The sequence below is a fragment of the Lycorma delicatula genome, chromosome 8 (assembly GCF_047948215.1).
Source record: "Lycorma delicatula isolate Av1 chromosome 8, ASM4794821v1, whole genome shotgun sequence".
In the NCBI taxonomy this organism is placed as follows: domain Eukaryota; kingdom Metazoa; phylum Arthropoda; class Insecta; order Hemiptera; family Fulgoridae; genus Lycorma; species Lycorma delicatula.
The window spans coordinates 124,555,756-124,568,279 of record NC_134462.1 but is presented as its reverse complement, the minus strand read 5'-3'; the positions used below and the strand labels follow the sequence as shown (position 1 = coordinate 124,568,279).

General features: G+C 29.4%; 1 long non-coding RNA gene across 2 annotated transcripts in view; it reads left to right on the top strand.

Annotated features, from left to right (window-relative positions):
- The window catches only part of LOC142329416 (uncharacterized), a 77,167-nt gene extending 67,416 nt beyond the window's left edge, over positions 1-9,751 (top strand). For both annotated transcript variants that reach the window (XR_012757492.1, XR_012757493.1), the window contains exons 3-5: positions 1,646-1,817; positions 3,632-3,805; positions 9,336-9,751. This is a non-coding gene — a long non-coding RNA (uncharacterized LOC142329416). The remainder of the gene's footprint in view (positions 1-1,645; positions 1,818-3,631; positions 3,806-9,335) is intronic.
- Positions 9,752-12,524: the final 2,773 nt, after the last annotated feature.

Sequence of the window (12,524 nt, the reverse complement as noted above, 5' to 3'; positions counted from 1 at the left end):
CAAAAGACTACAGCCTTGGAACAATTTTTTTATTAAAAAAAATATATCAAATTTTAAAAATGAGAAAATCATATTAACATATAAATGTCATAGCAATAAATATTATATTAAATACAATTTAAATGATTTATCTATTTCATAAAAATCAATTTTCTAATTTTTTTACATTACACAGCCTAAATCACGTGGCTTTATAATAAATCAGTAACCAGTCAAAATTGAATATTAATTTGTATAATTAATTTAAATACTTAAAAACTATTATTCCTCACATAAATATGCTGCTTTTCAATAAGTTTACCCTAATTTTACCTTAAATCCAGGAAAATAACTTTTTAAGCTAATATGATCGACGTGTTTCGTTCTGCTAATCGGCGTAAAATGAACATGTTTTAACAGGTTTGTGGGTTCTACAAAAGATTTGAGTCGGGTAACAATCATCCGCGGTCATCTATTTTTGTTTATTAGATTATTTTTAAAAAAATACGTTTATAACTTTTAAATAAATAATTTTTTGTAAATAAAACTAAATAATATATATTAATGTCTTAATTACAATTAGTTAATAGTTTTACTTATTTATACAATTAGGTACTATTTTAAATACCAATCTCTTTATTTAAATTTAAGTTGGCAAAATGAGAGACCGTTGTTTTTTTATCGGTTTTACTTAACGTGTATAATTATTTGTAACATGATATTTTTTTTACAATAGAAAATTTAATAAATAAAGTTACAATTATAAATAACAAACAGCATTAAATAAAAATATTTTCAAAATATACATCTTTAGAAGAAATCCCGTAATCAGTTTAGTCTGATAACCTCATATGTTTCGTGATAACCAAATCATATGTTTCGCGATTTCTAATTTACTTAAAGGGTTTTGTCTACCTAACCTACACAAGATAGGTAAACTTAGTTATATGAAAAACTGTGTTCATAAAGGTATTAAATTCTTATTGTTTTATTTTAAATTAATTAGTTAAGCTTAAGTATATCAAAAATTAATTAAATTACAATAATCTTTTTAGTTTTAATGTAGTGAGGCTATATTATTTTTTTCTTCAGTTGTCTGTAACTACTCGTGACAATGTTAAAAAAACTGCTAAAAAATTAATTTTATCGTGCGGTTGATACACACAACCAAAAAATTACTGAATCAGATTTATAGGGGGATAAAAATTAATCCACTTTCATGGAATGAATACAGTATGTGGTTTCCAATATGATAGAATTTAGAAACGTCTTTCATTGAAACTGTTCCGAAATCGACGATTCTTTCCACTTACTTCAATTATTATTTTTTAATTGATTATCGTAGATTTTTATATTAAAAAAATATCGTTACATCGTGTCCTCTTAACAGATTTTTTTTTTCACAGTTTTCTTTTATATAAAGACGCTTAGCCTTTGAATATAACACCATCTGATAAAAAAGTTTTTTTTATCAAAAACACTTATCATCATGAATTTGTTTGATTTTCAGAAATATTAATTACTAAATTAATACATCATTTTTCTTTCCGACCCTTCATTATATATGTTACCGCCCTCAGTAAAAATTTAAATTATTACTTTTTTGAATTTATTTGTAGTTATTTTGTAATTTAGATCTGTGATACAAGATGTTTGTGTATTTTAGGTTAATATTATGCAACCTAATCTATTTGTCGGCCTCCGTGGCGCGAGTGGTAGCGTCTCGGCCTTCCATCCGGAGGTCCCAGGTTCGAACCCGGTCAGGCATGGCATTTTCACACGCGCTACAAATTGTTCATCTCATCCTTTGAAGCGATAACTTAACTGTGGAACCGGAGGTAAAAAAATCTAATCTATTTACACGTTTCATTAATATGTAACCTCTAATGTCATTTTTATAATACATTTAGCATCAATTATTGTAATATACGTATAAAATAAAACAGATTGTTAAATTACGGGTTAATATTAATTTTATTATAGTAAACAGTATGAAAATAATAATTGCGAGAAGGTAGTACTGTCGGATAAAACGTTCTGGGTTCGATTTCGGGTTACGCTTACATTACATTATTATCAAAATTCATAACGTGAAAAAAAAACAATTTAAAAAAAATGCGCGTGATAGTGAGCGGTTAACTCGCGTGGTGCGAGTGATAGCGTCTCGGCCTTTCATCCAGAGGTCGCGAGTTCGAATCCCGGTCAGGCATGATATTTTCACACGCTATAAAATTGCTATTTCATCTCATTCTGAGAAGCGATACATAACGGTTGGTCCGGAGGAAAAGAAAAAAAAAATATGCGGGTACTCTGGATGTTGTCATTGCGAGTAAAATAAATTAACTTATAAAAAACCGATTATAAATGTTCGTTTAATTCATGTCGGATAACGTTATAAACATCCTGCAATCATAAACGGAACTGCATGCCGACGCGCTGTCTACATTTTACTTTGCGATGTGATATGCGAGTCACCCTCTCAAATTGCCGCCACACCAGTCTTTGGTCAAGGTTAAACTAGTAGCGCTGTGCGGTATCCCCGTTTGCGTATTATTATTTTTTTTAACGCGTAAAACTCATATAAGTATTACAGATTATGGAGTGATGCCTGAGCTGTAACCGAAACCTAAAAATCAAATATAAATTTAATACCAAAATATAATCTTCTTTAAAAATAATTCCAAACTTTTTTTTTTGAACATAGGACGGTTAAGAAGTTATAACGAAAAGAACTGAAAATTATATGACGCTTTAACTCTCGAGGAGTACTAAACCTGACTTGTTCTGTTTGCGGAAACGATAATACTATTTTAATTCAATAATTTATTACTATTAAATATTCACTGTATTAGGTTGGAGGTTGTGTGGAAAATTTGATGTGAATTAGAATTTCAAGCGTGACCGGGATACGAACCCGGGACCGGTGATTAGTTTATATGCGCTCAAGTATTACATAACATTTACTTACACAAACTTAAAAGAATCGTAATAGAAAGTACATGCGATAGAAGATAAAAAGTCTGAAATTTTGTAGGAAGTGATTTTTAGTGACGATCTAACAAAATAATTAATTTAAAAATATAAAAAATAGTATGTAATTTTAAGTTTTCTTTCACCGGTATATTTTATTTATTTAATTAGTTTTTTGTTGCTGTTTTTTCTTAAGCGTTATACGTAAATATAATTATTGAGTAAAATATTAATTCTAAACCGAGAACTGAATCTGAGATCTTTAGTTTACTCTTATTTTCAATATATGAAACCTGGCTAAACCGGCTAAAATTGTGATCCGGTGTCAAGTCGAGAATCAAATCCGTATCTTTCAATATATCAGTCGGTTTCTCTACTGCGTTACCGAGGTGACAAAATTGATTACAGAAATGAAATGAGACACGAAAAATTATAATTATATGTTACTTTGTGATCTCTAATTATAATTTTTGAATTAAATACATACTAAATGTGTGTTTGCGAGTTCGTGTTCGGCAACACAAACATACATATTAAGCTGTCGTTGTTGGTCGGTTGGTTGTGTTATGAGAGATGAAACAATGCAGTCTAGGAAATGCACTTTAGAGGGCGGGCTTGTTTTCGTAATTTATTTTTGCTGTGGCGGTTGAAGGTTTGTTGTTTATCCTGACGTTTGTTGCAGTGGTGGGGAGCGCAGAGAAATTACGTGGTGACAGAACGAAGCTTATGAAATACAGCGGTCAGTCTCGGCTTGTTTACACAGTTCAAATTAGGTTATCGTTTCTGTGTTCACTGTTTTTAACAGCTATTGTTACATCTTGTACATTATTTTAGAAGATCCTTATTATTGACTGAGGTAAGTTTTTCTTATATTATTTTAGTATAGCTTAAAATAAGTGTTATTATTTTTGTTTGCCTGTTGTAGGTACTTATGCGGTTTGGTCCACCCCAAACAAAACTTTAATAGTTATGACGATGCGAAAAATTTTCTAACAATGAAAAATGCTTAACGGGCATTAAATTGAAAGAGAAAGACCTGATTAACATAATTTTATTTGAAAATTACAAACGTCAAACAAAACTTTAATTGTAAGGTTATTCCTCTGAAACATGTTTGCAAAAATAAAAAAGCGTTATAAGGATACCTTTTACACCACATACGTATATTCGCTCAAATATGACTGCAAAAGTTCTTAGTGGGTACCAAAACGTTGCTTATGCATTTCTTTTGTCTTTTGCCATGTTGATTCTATGTGATTGGTGTATGCACCAGTTTGTAGTAGATAAAAGCTATTGCAAGGCAAATAATTGAGATCACCAATCGAATCATCCGTTGAAGTCAATGATTGTATTTCTTGAATACCTTTTAATTCATAGCCAATAACCTGCGACCCATTTTGTCATACGTGAAATACATCAGACTTCAGTGGTATTCGGATTACTATCAAACTGAATCATAATTATTGTTAATAGCCTATTTTTGTTCCAGAATCATTAAAGCAGTCGCTATTATCTGTCTTCAAAAATGCATACACCTTTTTCTCTTCATCAGTAGAAGAATGTATTAAAGGGAAATGCAGCTGTTTTTCCAATTTTTTTTCCCATTTTCCCTAGTCTTTGCAATAAAACGTAAACGAAAATTAATCAACTGCTGAAAGATTAATACATTATTTGATCATGAAGTCCAATTAACTGACTGCATGATTCGGGCTGTTTTTCCTTGCATCAAGTAGTTCTTTAATTGATGTAGTCCTATTTTAAATTCATTAGAAGAGATCACTATCTCTCATTTAGAGTTTACAGCTACGTATGAGGTGTTATTGTTTTTTAATTGTATTTTTATCACTTTTTCATCAAGTCTTGTTGATGATTACAGGCTTATTTTGAAAAGCTAACCTTACTTTCTAACATAACCTAGAACAATGCTTTGCATTAACTTAATATGATTACGAATTCTAACTAATTTTATTTATCCTTAAAAATTATTTCAATTATATATAATTAAGACCCCTGGTAGTAAGACATACAAATAAGAAAATGTAAGGTTACGGTTAAAAAAAAATTAATCGATATGATATAAATATTCTGTGTCTACAAAAGTTCATGTTAATACTACCAGTAAATAATTAAAACTTAGGTGGATCAAATCTTTTAATAGCTTAAAAAGCTTCTCATCAGCCTGAAGAGGTGTTAGGTTAGAATGTTTACTTTATTAACATTTTAATAATTAAAGACGATAGTAATAACCTTATCTTTTATCCAATGCAGTTCAGTTAAGAATTAAATTCATCATAATTTGACGTCTATCCATGACTAATTATATACATAAACAGCTAGGTTAGACACTGCAATAATTTAAAACATAAATGCAATACTGGTGGACATAACACAACCCCTGTTTAGGACAAAAGTGATAGAATAGTTATATCCCTAGTGAGAACTGGACTTAGGAAAGGAATATTATATATTGCTTTGAACCAAACAAACCTAACATATCATGGGATAGTTCGGTTTATCTTACTGAATGGACATAAGATATTTTTATGCTTTCTACTTTCAGTTTACTTTTTAACATACAAAAAGTATTTTGCTTCCAAATAGGGCCAATGAACAATATTAATCATAAAAATAGACCTAGATATCCTCGTTCAGAGGTAAAATGATGAACAAACTAAAACACATAATATTAAAATTTTTTTACTTTTAAACAAACAATTTTTACAAAATGTAAATAGCTAAAAATTTAATTGTGCGACTGTAAACAGTTTTAAAATTATAATAAACAACACTGGGCTTAGGCCTGAAAGTGCTTTCATATAATAAAAAATTAAAGGTAAGAATGTTTCTCTAATTCTGTGCTTCACGGAAGCTGAAATATAATATATTGTATATATAGATACGAGGGTAAGTCAATTATTATCTGCAACATAGTTATAAATTTTATTGCAATACAAATAGGAAACTTACATGTTTATCATTTTTCAACGTCCTCTTGCATTCCAACGCACTTGGTCCATCGTTGCACAAGCTTCCTGATGCCCTCATAAAAGAAGGTTTTCGGTTGAGTTGCAACCCAAGAATGCACCGCTTTTTTCACTGTTTCGTCCAAGGTAAATCAACTATTAATGTCCCTTTGAGTGGACCAAACAAGTGGTAGTCAGAAGGGGCAAAATCAGGACTATACGGAGGTGAACCAGTACTTTAAAGTTTAGTTTCTGGATCGCTACAGCAGTGTGGGCAGCAGTATGTGAACGGGCATTGTCGTGCAACAACACAACACCTTTCGACAGCAGTCCTCAGCGTTTGCTTCGAATTGCAGGCTTCATCTTGCCAGTAAGCATCTCACTGTAACGCACACTGTTTATTGCCATGCCCCTTTTCTCATAATGTTCCAGTACTGGGCCTTGTGAGTCCCAAAAAACCGTAAGCATCAGTTTTCCTGCGAACGGTTGGGACTTGAAAATTTTTTTGCCGGGCAAATTTGGGTGTTTCCATTACATACTCTGCCATTTACTCTCTGGCATGCATGTTTCGTCACCAGTGATGATTCTGTCTATGAAGATGTCCCGTTCGTTACCATAGCGATCCAACTGTTTTTGGCAGAAGTCCAAGGGCGTTTGTTTATGCGACTGTGTGAGTTGTTTTGGGACCCATCTTGCAAGAATTTATGAAACCCAAGTCTGTTGCGGATGTTTTCGTAGGCAGATCCGTGACTAATTTGCAGACGATGTGCCAGTTCATCAGTAATTACTTGTCTGTTTAAGAAAACCATATCACGTGCACAGTCAATGTTTTCCTCATTTGTGGGGTTAAACAGACGTAATAGACATTTTGTATTATCAATTTTCTTGTTCTTATTTTATTTTTAAAATAAAAAAAGAATGTTACAAAAAATGACAAAAAATTTATATGTTATACATATGTATCACTGCCCACATGGTAAGTGCGCTGACTGTGAATGGTCCGTGGTACATATTTGGATGTACCAAGGCCTGACTGCCACAGATTTGGTAATGGATGTCCACTTTTGATGGAAATACATTATTTAATGCTTAAGTCTACCAACCAAGTAAAAAAAATATATTTTGTTTTTAGGCCCCAGAGTTGTACCCTATAAAATGTTAAAGAGTTGAATGAATCTCAGTCATTCAATTCTTGGGTTGAGATATGATGATGATCAAAATGATGCAATTGGAATATCCGTAAAATAAATTTACGCTAGTGAAAATGATTCTAACAAATATAACATCAACATTCAGCCTTATAGACTTATTAAAGATCTTGTGCTAAAAAACTCTTGTTATAAAAAAGTTAAAAATCTTACAGTAATAGAATGTAGATTAGTGATGCGTCAAATAATTTGTGGATATTTCAAATAACTTTTCACTTGTTAAAAATAAATAGTCTATTAATTATGATTCTGGCCATCTAAAAATATTCTGCTGTTACCTGCTGTCAGATAATATTTGTATGCAGTTTATTCAACTTATGAATTTATATTGTTCAAGCTGCAACTTTCTTCTACCCACAGTAAAAATATATAAATGACTTGTATATTTATCGGTTGTTCATAATTAATTTTAGGGTTCTATTATAATGTTTATTTCATAATAATGTACTGTATGTTCAAAACTTTTAATGTATTGAGAATTCAAATTATCTACGTCCCGATTTGTTTGAATTTTTAATGTTTAATTAAACGTAATTTCTAGTTTTTAATTAAACGTGAATGTCTTCTTTTCTTTTTCCTTTTTTTTGAAAGCGGTATGTATTATTTTTTAATTAATGCATTAGTTTGAATCGATTACATTTATTACCAAATTACAGCTGGATTTATAACAAAAGGTCTTCTATAAAATTAAAAACTTTAAATAAAATTATTGAAAATAATGAATGCTATAATAAAAGATAATGTTAATTCATGAATTTAAAAATCATAATCTGTTTACAAATATAAAAAATACTTAATTATTGTTCAGAAGTGATGCATTAGTAAGAAAAACTACGATATAGAATCGTTAGGTATCATAATTCTAGTTTAATAAAACTGGAAATGGAACTAATGTCAAAAAGAAAGAAAAAAGAAAGGGGGTAGTATAAAATATTGAACAAAAGAATTGAAATTTGAAAGGATTCAGAAAAAATTCTAACTTGCTTTCTAAGTGATTTTTACCCTGAGCAATAAATATAATAAGCGCAATTAAGTTTATTAATTTCTCACAACTAATAATGACTTCCAATTAAAAATATAAATACTGTATTTCATTGTTTTTTTGTCAGAATTATGAAAAATCATTTTAATATTTGATTTTGTATTCTATTAAAATAGTACTGCAAAAGAAACTTCGTTAATAACCGGGTCTAAGCCACACCATCAGCCAGGTGAAAAGCAAATTAGAGTGTGTGATTATAACAAAGAATTTTCTAATAATTTGTAATTAAAGAATATTTCTAATATTTTATAAAGTTATATTTTACAAACCAGGAATAAATACTAGTTAATTTGTGATTTTATCCATTCATTTTTTGCAAAGTCTTTTTTATAATAGTTATGATATTATGTTTGTCCCAATTTTTATTTCATGTCCTCCTTTTAATTTCAATGTCTCTTCGTGAATATAATATACATCCCATAATTTATTTTGGAAATCTCAAAGCGGGTCAGCCCACTTAACTCTTCTAGTTTTACTAATATCTGTCCTATGTGCACGCCTGGCTTCATTAAGTGTCCCTCTAGCTTGGAGGATGCCAGGACAGTCACCACCCCTAACAATCTCTGCAGTCGCCTTCTTGCTTTGAGGCACCGGCTATGTAGCTTCAACTGGATGACTCGGCGGGAGCCTCTGCAGCCTATCCAGAGACGGGCTCGTACTTGGCCTAAAGCTGTCGCCCTGCAAAATTTCACTGTGAAATACCCACTGGTCACACGTGAACCGTCCGCCGCACCCTGAACATCCTCCCACCCTGCCACAACTGAGAACACACATCTATTTAGATGTATTTTTAACTAAACAAAAAATAGTTTGGCAGCTTCTTCCTAAGTTTTTGTTTGTCTACGGTGTTCTTTTTTTTTTCTCTCTCATGTGATCTTTGTTCTTCAGTAAATGTATTGCATTTTACCATCAGCAGTATATCTTATCAAATTACAAAAGAATTCTATGATAAGTTTAAATAAACTTCATTGAGGAATACAGAATTGATTGTATAAAATATTATAATCGGGATAATTAAAATTCTGCAAAAAAAAGTAAAAAGATTTTCTCAGTACATTATGAATCTTTTTTTAATAAATTACAATAATAAATAAATAATCCATGTAGAATTCAAAGTTTGTTATCAATAATTATTATTATTATTAATATTATATTACTATTATTCTGTTTCAGAGGATTTGAACGAATTTAGTAAAAAAAAATTGCTTCATGTATTTTGGGAGAGAGGAAAATACAAAATTAATTTTTGACGTTGCCAGGGGAATCCAACAACCTGATAGATTTTCCAAGTCAATGTGAGATAAGGCAATTAAGGTAAATTTCGTTGAACTTTTGATGGAGAGATAAAATTTGAACCTAAATGTAAATCCTGATCATTTTCTGAAATTAACTGATAAATTTATATAACTAATACATACGGGTATGTTCACACCTTACTTTTGCACTTAATCTTTATCGCTACTGATTTATTGCATTTACCTTGTTCTTTATATCTAACATTTTAGCTTTAGTATTCTGTAACATCTGAAGAAGGTACTGTGTTTGTAAATACTGTTATGTCTAAATAAAACTAGAGAAAATTAAAAATATATTTCTTTTCATTTTCCAATTTTTTATTATGGATTTTCACCAAGTAAAATCATCATCTGTCAATGATTTCCTCACATTTGGTTTTCAACCAAAAGTACCTTACACTAAAGATAAATGAGACTTAGAACTGACAGTAGGAGCGCATCAGCCAGGAAAGTACAAGTCGCAGGCATTAGGAACTGGATACTTAATAATAAAAGTAAGATAGAAAAACTCAATAGTGAAACTGGAATATTTTAAGTCCAAAAGCAAATATCACCCTACAAGCAAGAAACTATTTTGAAATGGAAAATACTTTTATTCCTCTAAATCTCTTGATGAAACTACCACATTGTGTTTTTTTAATTTTATGTACAAAAATGTATATTTTTGTTTTTCTAGTAATTATTTGTATCACAATATTATATTTTTACTAATAATGGACTTGAAATAGTTTGGCTCAATTAACTTCAATTTATTTTTTGGCTTGGGAGTAAAACCAAGGCATCAAAAAGTGTTTTATTTTTTAGGTATTTCTATTTCAATATAATCTTTCACGGGCTGGTTATAAAATTTAATTTTTTTAAAGATGCAGAAACAAAAAGTATTGGAGTAATTGAAAGATATGATTATTTAAATTATGGTATGCAGTTTTTCTCTAGAAAGTAAAATTAGTAAAAAGAATATAAATAAATACAAAATATTATTTAAATTGAACAAAATAATAAAATAAATTGCATAGAGCAATAATAAGAAAACAAAATATTACGTCAAATTTTTTTTGTTGAATAATGTATAATTTTCATTGTGAGAATTTTCTTATAAAAGGTAGCCTACTAGTCTTATTGAAACAAGCGATTTTCTATATGATTTATTGTAAACTCGTTAATTTTAACAATATCCACAACAAAATAATAATACTGTGTTTAGTAATAATCTTATGTCCATTCACAATCTGAATAATCGTGATTAATATTCTCAGATGTTGGTATACTTCTGAAATATAGATATTCTTCATCTATCCATTTTAGATCAGTATATAATAAATCATCATACTTTTGTTTATTTATGGGCATTTTATCTCTCACAATTGACAGGAAATCTAGAAAAAATTAAATTTTTTCCTTGTATTTCTTCTCAGGTCAGCTTTTTGAAAGTGTTTCTCAAATGAAGTCTTGTAGAAATATACACCATGTATACTCACTATTTTTATCACTTTTTCATCAAGTCTTGTTGATGATTACAGGCTTATTTTGAAAAGCTAACCTTACTTTCTAACATAACCTAGAACAATGCTTTGCATTAACTTAATATGATTACGAATTCTAACTAATTTTATTTATCCTTAAAAATTATTTCAATTATATATAATTAAGACCCCTGGTAGTAAGACATACAAATAAGAAAATGTAAGGTTACGGTTAAAAAAAAATTAATCGATATGATATAAATATTCTGTGTCTACAAAAGTTCATGTTAATACTACCAGTAAATAATTAAAACTTAGGTGGATCAAATCTTTTAATAGCTTAAAAAGCTTCTCATCAGCCTGAAGAGGTGTTAGGTTAGAATGTTTACTTTATTAACATTTTAATAATTAAAGACGATAGTAATAACCTTATCTTTTATCCAATGCAGTTCAGTTAAGAATTAAATTCATCATAATTTGACGTCTATCCATGACTAATTATATACATAAACAGCTAGGTTAGACACTGCAATAATTTAAAACATAAATGCAATACTGGTGGACATAACACAACCCCTGTTTAGGACAAAAGTGATAGAATAGTTATATCCCTAGTGAGAACTGGACTTAGGAAAGGAATATTATATATTGCTTTGAACCAAACAAACCTAACATATCATGGGATAGTTCGGTTTATCTTACTGAATGGACATAAGATATTTTTATGCTTTCTACTTTCAGTTTACTTTTTAACATACAAAAAGTATTTTGCTTCCAAATAGGGCCAATGAACAATATTAATCATAAAAATAGACCTAGATATCCTCGTTCAGAGGTAAAATGATGAACAAACTAAAACACATAATATTAAAATTTTTTTACTTTTAAACAAACAATTTTTACAAAATGTAAATAGCTAAAAATTTAATTGTGCGACTGTAAACAGTTTTAAAATTATAATAAATTATAAATAAACTTCATTGAGGAATACAGAATTGATTGTATAAAATATTATAATCAGGATAATTAAAATTCTGAAAAAAAAAGTAAAAAGATTATCACCCACTTTGAGAATGAATGTTGAACTAATTTTTTTTAATTAGGTACACAATCTTGAAGTAATGCTGTATTTATATATTTGTATATTTACAACTTTTATTATTTTTTCCTAAGAAATTCCGTAGGGCTTTCGAACAGTATGACTTCAGGCAAAACTACTGTTTTTTAGAGTGTTAATTTCACTTTTTTGAGTGAATATAATATTTATAAATAACACTTCATGATGTTTGTATCATAGTATTATATAATCCAGCAGAAGTAAATGGAACATGAATGGGTGAGATCATAGGTGGTTCTGTTACGTAATTGGTTTAAGTTAATGTGTAGGCAAATGACTATGTGAAGGCAATCATTATTTCCAAAAAATACTTTTCAATGTTTATTCATTGTAATGAAATTTTTTTAAATGAAATTATTTTCATGAAGACGCTTTTTTTTTAGATAAAACGTTGTTTCAGTAAGATACAACTCTGAATGACTTATTAAATGTACTATATTGTTTGTTTTGAAGATGCTACTTTTGTTGTAGTTTAAAAAAATAGTTT